Raw genomic sequence first — 10159 nt, forward strand, 5'->3', positions numbered from 1 at the left:
CAGGTATTCTGTGTTTCCTAACAGAATTAGTCTGGGCCCCCCGGCTGTGATTCAACTGGTAGGAAAAAGGGTTTCTGTTCCCTTGACTCCATATTTGATGTTTATTCACCTGATTCTCCTTTTGTGCCGCAGCATATATGTTCCAACGCATTTCATCACCTGCTTTCCTCTGAAACACTGCCAAATGCCACCCCACCTTTATAGCCTGCAACAGAAAGTAAATGAACTTGCACCAGACTTGCTCTTGACCCCAGGGAGGCTGACTTTGGTGTCTGAGCTAACCTGTCTACCTTACCTTCAGTCTCTGCAGATGTAGTGGAGGCATTGCTGCAACTTCTCTCCTCCCTTTGGAAGAGGCTGAAGGAGAGAGGCACAGAGATCATAGAATAATCGAATCATAGAATCATTAAGGTTGGAAAAGACCCTTAAGATCATCGAGTCCAACCGCTAACCTATCACTGCCAAGTCCACCACTAAACCATATCCTCAAGCACCACGTCTACCCTTCTTTTAAATACCTCCAGGGATGGAGACTCAACCACTTCCCTGGGCAGCCTGTTCCCATGTTTGATAACCCTTTCAGTGAAGAAGTTTTTCCTAATGTCCAACCTAAACTTCCCCTGGTGCAACTTGAGCCCATTTCCTCTTGTCCTATCGCTTGTTACTTGGGAGAAGAGACCAGCCCCCGCCTCGGTACAACCTCCTTTCAGGTAGTTGTAGAGAGCGATAAGGTCTCCCCTCAGCCTCCTCTTCTCCAGGCTAAACCACTGCAGCTCCCTCAGCTGCTCCTCGTAAGACTTGTTCTCTAGACCCTTCACCAGCTTTGTTGCTCTTCTTTAGACACACTCCAGCACCTCGATGTCCTTGTACTAAGGGGCCCAAAACTGCACACAGTACTTGAGATGTGCCTCACCAGTGCCGAGTACAGGGGCACGATCACCTCCCTGCTCCTTCTGGCCACACTATTCCTGATACAAGCAGCTGTCAACCAACACCTACAGGTCCTTTTCCTCCAGGCAGCTCTCCAGCCACTCCTCCCCAAGCCTTTAGCGTTGCCTGGGGTTGCTGTGACCCAAGTGCAGGACCCGGCACTTGGCCTTGTTGAATCTCATACCGTTGGCTCCGGCCCAACGATCCAGCCTGTCCAGGTCCCTCTGTAGGGCCTGCCTGCCCTCCAGCAGATCGACACTTCCACCCAGCTTGGTGTCATCTGCAAACTTACTGAGGGTGCACTCAATCCCCTCATCCAGATCATTAGTGAAGATATTGAACAGGAGCAGCCCCAACACTGAGCCCTGGGGAACCCCACTCGTGACCGGCCACCAAATGGATTTGACTCCATTCACCACCACTCTCTGGGCCCGGCCGTCCAGCCAGTTTTTAACCCAGCGCAGAGTGCGCTTGTCCAAGCCATGAGCAGCCAGCTTCTCCAGGAGAATGCTGTGGGAGACAGTGTCAAAGGCCTTACTAAAGTCCAGGTAGACAATGTGCACAGCCTTCCCCTCATTCACTAAGTGGGTCACCTTATTATAGAAGGTTAGTGAGGCAGGACCTCCCTTTCATAAACCCATGCTGGCTGAACCCAATCCCCTGGTTGTCCCATGTGTGCCGCGTAATGGCATTCAAGATGATCTGCTCCATGACCTTTCCTGGCACCGAGGTCAGGCTGACAGGCCTGTAGTTCCCCAGATCCTCCTTCCGACCCTTCTTATAGAGGGGCGTTGCATTCGCTAGTTTCCAGTCATCTGGGGCCTCCCCAGTTGACCAGGACTGCTGATAAATGATGGAGAGTGGCTTGGTGATCTCCTCTGCAAGCTTCCTCAGTATCCTCGGGTGGATCCCATCCAGCCCCATGGCCTTGTGAACATCCAGGTGAAGGAGCAGGTCAGTGACTGCCACCTTTTCAGCAACTGGGACTTCATTCTGCATACTATCGCCATCTCCCAGCACAGGGGCCTGACAACCCTAAGGATGACCAGTCTGACTATTAAAGACTGAGACAAAGAAAGCATTAAGTACCTCAGCCTTCTCCTCATCTTTCGTGGCAAGGTTACCTTCCGCATCCAACAAGGAGGGAGATTCTCCCTGGCCCTCCTTTTGTCACAGATGTATTTATGAAAACATTTTTTATATCTTTAACGGTGGTGGCCAGTTCAAGTTCCAGCTGGGCCTTCCCTTCCTAATCTTTTCCCTGCATAACCTCCACAGAGATCCCACTGCCTGTTTTTCTTCCAGTGCTGTAGACCTCGGAGATGGTCGGTGCTTTAGAGCCACCAACCCCAGCACTAGCTTGGGTTTCAGGGTGCTTTGCCAGGCAGGCAGGATGCCAGCCCAAGGAGGCGAGGCGAGGCGAGGCGTGCACATGGGCTTCGGGCTGAAAATACTAGCCCAAAGGTCAGGGTTTCACCTTATCCTTCCTCCAAACCTCTTGTGTCCTTCAGCATGTCAGTTCAGGCTAGGCTTAAAAGATACTTGTACCAGGAGAGGCACATTAAGTACTTAGCTGGAGTATCCACCTGCAACGCACCTAGCTCCCCATGACTGTTAATAATCCAAATAGCAGTGTAACTAACTGCTCCTTTTTGTCTCTAAAAATCATTATAAATGAGAGCTGTTTGAAATATTTGGAAAAATTAATAGTAGCAAAACTGCTTTGCAGAGGTATTGCTCAAGGACTAATGCATTAATGTTTGTGGGGTTCTCAGCTTCTGTGTCCTGTGGGCTGTAACAGTGACAGGGGCAATTCAAGCATGGGAAAATACTAAAACATGAAAAAACATCCAAATCAATAGGTTACCTTCATGTAATTTGGAGGTAGGATGTTGTTGCATCCTTTAGAAGTTGACTCTTTATCAAGATTGCCCAGCCTCTAACAAAACTAACCCTTTGTACAGCTATAGACTCAGTTGTGGTGGTAAAAGGGAACTACTGGGTTGGCCCCCGGGGTGTAGGTGAGACAGAAATGACCCTGTGCTTAGTAACAACTGAGCATGTAAAAACTCCCCTCGGCCATAGGTGTGAGGTTTTGAACTACTGAGGCTTGATTAAAGCCTGAAATCTGCAGGCTATTTTTTGTAGGCTATTTTGGTTTTGTTTTTTAAGGAAAGCCAAACCCTCAAGAAGTCTGCTGTTAGATGTCACCTGCTTATTTCTCATTATTAAAAATAAATTTACTGCTCTGCCCTGAGTTAGCAAGTAACAAATACAAGGTAGTGCATAACAAATGCATATGCCAGAGCACAACTTGACTGTGTAATTTCATTTGCGGCGCTAGACGAGATGTTAGTCTGTCACTAGAATGATGCCAGATTGCAGTCAGTGAGGATCTGACTGCTAATTTTCCTTTCCCAATGGTCCGTACTATTTTGAAAAGAAGTTTTCTTTAATGAGAATTCCATTAACATTCTTCTCCTTCACTACCGTTAGCCGAGAAGGTTCCATTTACTTTATTAAAAAATCATTTTTCAAATAAATGCATTCTGAAATTTTATTGTTCTGATTATGAGAAAATCGCTGTATAATGTGAGAGGAATAAAAACGTGCTGCCCTATTTTTTCCATAAGGAATATATTGCAAAAGAGTCTTACCGGCTCCACCAGAACTGCCTTTGAGAGGGCATTTGTGGCTTCCTGGATAGCAGGGCTGTTAGACAACTATTTTGTCTGACTCGGAGTTGGTCTCTAACATGTCCCATTTGAAAACTGATGAGACTGCACAGCCAGCTTAAAATGCTCAGTGCCAGATCCTCAGACTGTGTAAAAAGCTGCAGCTCCATTAACTTCACTGGAGATGTGTCTGTTTACACCAGCTGGCATAGTGTGAAATGCAGCTATTGTCCGTGGAGGGAAGAGGATGTGAGATGTCGGAGAGGCAGCCACTGACAAATAGATTATATTTGACAACAAAAGAAGAGCAGAATGAAATGTCCATTACTTTTTTTCAATGCTGCTATTAAATGCTTTTCCACTAACTAATGCCACAAATCATCTTTTTCCTCCTACAAGCAGCAGGCTTGTGTTAGCACAGATTGCAATTTATAATGTGGTAGCAATTTCTGAGGACCCTTCTAAGGAACAGTCTTAAGGTAACTCTCAGATATTTGCAGGCTGCAAGACAATTAGACCAAAATCCTCAAGTATTCATCCCAGATGTTAAAAGCCCAAATGTTGTTGTCAGCAGCAACAAAACAGCTCGTAGCCAAATTCCTGGGAAGCCTGTGCACCTACTGAAGGGACTTGGATGGGATTCTGTGCTGTGGCCACACCATGTTCTGGTCCAGGACAATAAAGCCCTGGGGACCACCATAGGTGCAGCAGTTCATGCCAGTGATTTCCAGCTGCCTACTTGGTGGATGACAATATCCCTAATTCTCAGCAACAAGCCTTGTCCTCTCTCTAAGCTCACTGATTCAGAGGAGCAGGTTTTGTTTTCTTTTTAGCAGATGCCATTCTCTGTTTCTTCTGCCATGCAGCAAAGAACACATTGCCGATTAAAAAATAAAAGCTTTTATTGCCTCCTCTCTGCAAATGTGATAAGGAATGACAATGTATATGTTACCTTTAGCCTTTCTGGCATTCTAATGAACTACCTCTATGTTTCTTGGTAGTCCAAGCTGTCCCCTCACTGCAATGGCAGTGGAAGGTGAGGCAGGAGCATCCATGGCTGCAGTCAGCTGGATGCCATTGTAGCTTCAAGCAGCAGAGGAATCCCAACCTGCCTGAGCTTGTTCCTACCTAGAGACCCATGGGGTGCATTCGGTCCTCTCTTTCACCTGATATGGGCCAGATTTAGGAATAATTACTATTTTTGCAGCATTGTAAGGGGTCAGTTTCAAGGTCTCCAGCACTGTTTTATTAATGAAAACTAAAGTGGTTGAAAACTGTGCTAATTAGGAGGTCTTCACAGCCTTTGACTTAATCTTCAAATCTGTGGTAGGATATGTATGGGGGAATATGGTTTCATACAACAATAAATTAATGAGGAGTATGTTATTAGTGACAATGAACTCTTTGTGGTTTATGGTTTACTGAAGAATATTTTTTAAAAGAAGACTTTGTGCTCTCAGGGCAATTTTTGTTGGAACAAGAGTGTCTATAAACTGCAGGTGTCTCATTAAATTCTGCTGGTGATTAAAGCAGCAGCCATGTGCAGAGATGTTCATCAGGGGCTCCATGATTTGTGTTGTCATGCCCGGTTTTTCCCTAATAGCTACACACTACTTAGCATTGATGCTCAGCTGCTGTGAGCAGAACTCTGCAAAAATAGTCAGTTTCTATTCAGAAGCGAATGGCATCGAGCCAGCTCTTGATTTATAGACCGACACATACCCCTTTATAATGACTGTGAGAATGTTTGCTACTTACCTGTTACCTTTCTTTCGGAGTACATGAAAAATAAGGTTCCACTTGATAAAAGGAAGCATGCAGCAGGATATTCCTACTGGTCATTTGCATAGAGAGATCTGCAAAGAGTTGCTTTATACAATTGCACTGGAGAGAAAGAGAGACATTGAGAAAGTTTGTCAGTATTCCCAGTTCTGGTTAAATGGCTTGGCCTGAAGGCAAGATGGATACATGCCCATTTCTTCCCAGCATCAACATGTGTTTGAAAACAGCAACTTGGCATAATGGTTTAAAAAAAAAAAAAAAAAAACACAACTAAAAACTAAACACAAAACGACAACCCTTTTGTATCTGCCGCATATACTACTTTGGGGAGAAAAAGTAATAATGTTCAAGCTTCTAACAATACTGATACATTAGTTAGAATCTTGCTATGTCTTATTCATCTGAACAACTAAAAGGCATTTATTTTCATATTTCTGCAGAATTTGTTTTATAATTCTCTGCTAGGTACATGACAGCTACTTCTAAAAATCTTTGTACCTCCAGTGCTTGGCTGCTCTCTTTTCGTCCTTAATCTTGCAATTGTGCCTAAGACAAAGGAGGAGCAGCGGGGTTTTCTCAGCACTGAGGTTCTCTTTGTGAGGAAGAATCTAAGTCACACCAAAGGGCACCAAACTATTGGGCTTGATTCTGATTTTTTCTCATGTTGAGGTCTTGCAGTGGACATAGATTATACTGATATCCACTCTTGCCCCTGAAGGTCTTTTACAGAGGAGGCCAGAGGGGTCCAAATGTGAATGCAAGCTCAGGCATCATTTATTACTCTGGTTCTGTTGAGCGCCCGGCACAATAAGGCCCTGATCCACTTAGCCTAATAGAGACAACAAAATGTTTGAACCATGATCATATCATCCTCGATGTTCAGATGGAGATTAAGTCTTGGGATTCAAGAATTTTGCAGAGGATTCATCCTGTAGGCAATGCAACTCTTGGCATTCATGAAACTCGTGTTCTCCCCATTCCTCAGCTTCCTCAGAGCCTGAGGTGGCTTTGGCTGAGCCTGAGCGTGAAATCTGTGCTTCGGTTTAGAGTAGAAGATGCCTGCAAACTGGATGGGGCGCTTGACAGTTAGAGACCGAATACGTGCTTTTTGCTGCTTCACTGAAAGAATATTCTCAGTTACAAGAAATATTTGGGCATTTTGAGTAATAATAGTTAGAAAAGACCATTATGTTTTTCTGATTTTAAACTGTGGTTGACATTTTTGACAGGCTGCATGCTGGCAGCCTCTGAGACATGGAGGTCACCAAGTCCAACCCCCTGCTCAAAAGAGGCCCAATTAGACCAGATTTCTCAGGCCTTTGTCCTGTCATGCTTGAATATCTCCAAGGATGGAGACTCCACAACCTCCCTGGGACCCTGTTCCAGTGCTTGACCCTCTCTACAGTATAAAACTTGTTCCTAATACTGAGTTAGAATTTCCCATGTTCCAGCTTGTGCCCGTTGCCTCTTGTCCTGCCACCAGGAGCTTCTGAGAAGGGTTTGGCTCGATCTTCTTTACACACCCCTGTCAGCTGAGACAGCAGTCTCTTCTTATGGCTAAACATGCCCAGTTCTACCAGCCTCTTCTCATAATGATCTTCCCTCTTCCTATACAAGAGAGAGGCTCTATTTTTTTTGGCATGGCTTTCTTCTTCTAATGAAAAGACATCATCATCTTTTAATAGCACTACACAGTACCAGAACTGTCCACAGAGATACATACAACACCCTTTAAAAGCCCACACCTATTGATTTGGCGTTGCTCCAGCTCTGCTCTGCACTCCAGCATCATTGCAGCTTGAGAACACATGCTCAGAGCAGCTGGTTTAAACATATATAGCTGTGTAGTTGCACACTCCAGCTACCAGACTTTTATCCAAATGCCCTAGCAGTGCGCCTGCATTGAAATCCCTGTTGCTTCCAGAGATGGCATCTGACCTGGCTGACAGCATTGTGAACTCCTGGACTACAAATTAGACACAGCCTTGCTGTGCTTTGCTATCCATAGCATGAAAGGATGGAGCCCAACAAATTCTTTCTCTTTCTTTACATTTTCCAGAAAAGCTGCCTTATTTTGTAGTGATTGTTCAGACAATTCTTATCTCTTTCCCACATGGAAAAGCAGACAGTGTTAAATTCAGCCCTGCGATCTTTTTGCAGCAGGCTCTGTTATGAGAGTAGGTCTTTCACACCACAGTTTGTGTGAGGCTGTCAAAATCCTGGAGCTGTGGGAACGTCTGAGATTAATAGGCAAGAAACTTCCAGTGGTGCTGTATGTTTTTTCTTTCACTGCCCTTCTTGACATGAACACAGGATTCCTCTGAGGCACCAGTCTTGGCATGAGAAAGGGTCTTTCAGCCCACACCGGAGAAGCAGGACAGCAAGCGGTGGGGTGAGCCCCCCACATAGCGCCCCATCATTATGCTGGGACTGGGAAGGGCTCCAGTTACAAGAGAGACACCTCAGCATTGGGAATAGTGCTAGAGACTCTCCCTCCAGCACCCTATGAAGATCCATTAGAGAAGCAGCTTTTATTTCCCAGTGAGCTTGCACTCAAGGACTGGGGGAGTGAACACTTGTAACTCATTGCCTAGTGATGAGTGCTATCAGAGGAGAGGGGCTGAGCTACAGCCTTCAACCAGCAGGTTGGCCTGATCTATCTGCTCATCATCCAGGTGCAGGAGAGAATAACCTGTGCCCCCTGTACCCCCTGCCCTGCCCTAGAGCTGAGAGGCGGTGGCTGAGGCGTGAGTGGAGCCACAGCCCCATCACCAGCATGCCAGATGCCATTGCTGAGCCAGAGTCGGTGAAGTGGTGGTGATGGACAGTGCTGTGGTCCTTGAGGAGCATCCCTGGATCGCTTATGGGGCAGCACAGCCATGTGCCACCCTTTCCACAGAGATTTCAGCTAGGGAAAGAAAAAAAGCTCTGAGCTGTAGTGAAATTTCTGCATTCTCATGTTTATTAAATGAGCTTATTGCTCATATTACTCCTACCTCTGGCCATTTAAAATGCAAGGAGCTCCTGCTCTCGCTCTCCTGCTGACGTGAATCAAGAGCACGCACTGAAATGCCAGTGAGTTATGCTGGTGTAAATCCACCTTGAGCCTTAAAACATGCTAATACCACATGTGACTTCGTGTAAGTGCATATGCAAGGAGAAAAGAAAGCAAAAAGAATGAGGTGGGACTGAAGATCTGTCCCTGCTATTTAATGTAGTCCATTTGCAGGCATTTCAATAGTGCTTATCACTGTCCTGTCCAGCTCTTGGCTTCACTTCTTCGCTTTTGAGAGATATCTACTGAAATGGCAATGGAAATTCATGCAGTATACTTGCATTTTCTGATGCCTCTTCAGCGATATTGCTTTGGCTAATCTAATACTGTCCATCTGATATTTTCTAGGAGTTGGAGACTAGAATGTGATCCAACAAATTTAACTCTTTCACCACTTAAGAAAGCTCAGTGAAATCAGTGGGTAAAAATGCAGAATTTGATTAAGCATTCCATTAATTTTTCATTATTTCTCTACACTGTGTGATGCTCATTCATGTTGCTAATCACCCTTGCATTTTCCCAATTTATATAGAATATAATAGGAAAAAATAAAAATACCAGGCATTTGTGGACTCTTCACAGAGCATTTGTTACACAAAGTTGTAGTTCAACAAACAGATGCATGAATACCTGTGTGCACACGCACTGCCTTTACTCCACAAACAATTGAGTATGACGACTAAAAGAAAGACCATGGATATAAGTTTCTAAGGGTTATTTTTTGTTCCTCTATGCTCCTGTCCAGATACACAGTTTTGCCAAGAGTCAGTTGTAGTGTTAATCTGTGTGAAAGCATATCTGAACATAAGTTTGGCAAAGCACTTACTTGCTTGTACATATGTAATCTAGAATCAGATAGGATAATACTGGTATCGTTCCATTAAAAGCAAAGTTCTGAACGCTGGAGTAATTACATGGATATTTATTTAGTTATTGTTAGAGATTGAGTCCGTTAATCAGGCTCTGGTTTCATGTAATAAATATCTAGCCACTGATAACACTCTGCGAGATTAGAATGGTGCTTAATAACCCTTGAATAAGAGGAAAAAAACAGCTTTGGAAACAGTATTTTTCCAGACATTCACTTTCTTGGGATAATGGAAAAAATCCATTTCCTAAGGACAAAGAAACAACCTGAAATGTCTGACACAGAAATGGGAAAGAGGTAATTGGCATCCCTGTGAAATTTGGCGTAGTAAACACACTCTGCTTTTTCAATTTTCTTTTGAATGGGAAAGGAGCAGAGGGCTTTAGATTATGCAAATACAGACAAATGTTAATTCATAAATCTACAGGGGATACTGGTTGAAATATCTGTTTTTTCAGCTACTTATATTTAGCTGGAGAATCTCTTCTTTAGAAATAAAAATTAACCTCTGTTCTTTCCTGCAGCTCTGCATGTCGTACCTTTAAGAGAATGAACCCATACTGAACCCAGTGCAGTTTGGTCTTTTCCTGCTGTAGCATGAATCTTGGAGAGATTATAACCAAGTTAAGCAGGATGGGGGATTCTGTTTCTAACCAGCTACAAGCAAACCGCTAAGGAACCAGAAAGGGAAAATGAGAGGTATTCACAATAGTCTCCAGCTTGGATTACATGTATCTTGAAAGCACTAGCAGCAGATGCTTGTGGAAGTGATTATGCACTGGATCATATGCACATCCTTCTGGCTGCCGTCACCACTTAGGCACATTTGTAGTATAGGAAAAAGCCCCT

This window comes from Phalacrocorax carbo, chromosome 2, assembly GCF_963921805.1.
Source record: "Phalacrocorax carbo chromosome 2, bPhaCar2.1, whole genome shotgun sequence".
Classification (NCBI taxonomy): domain Eukaryota; kingdom Metazoa; phylum Chordata; class Aves; order Suliformes; family Phalacrocoracidae; genus Phalacrocorax; species Phalacrocorax carbo.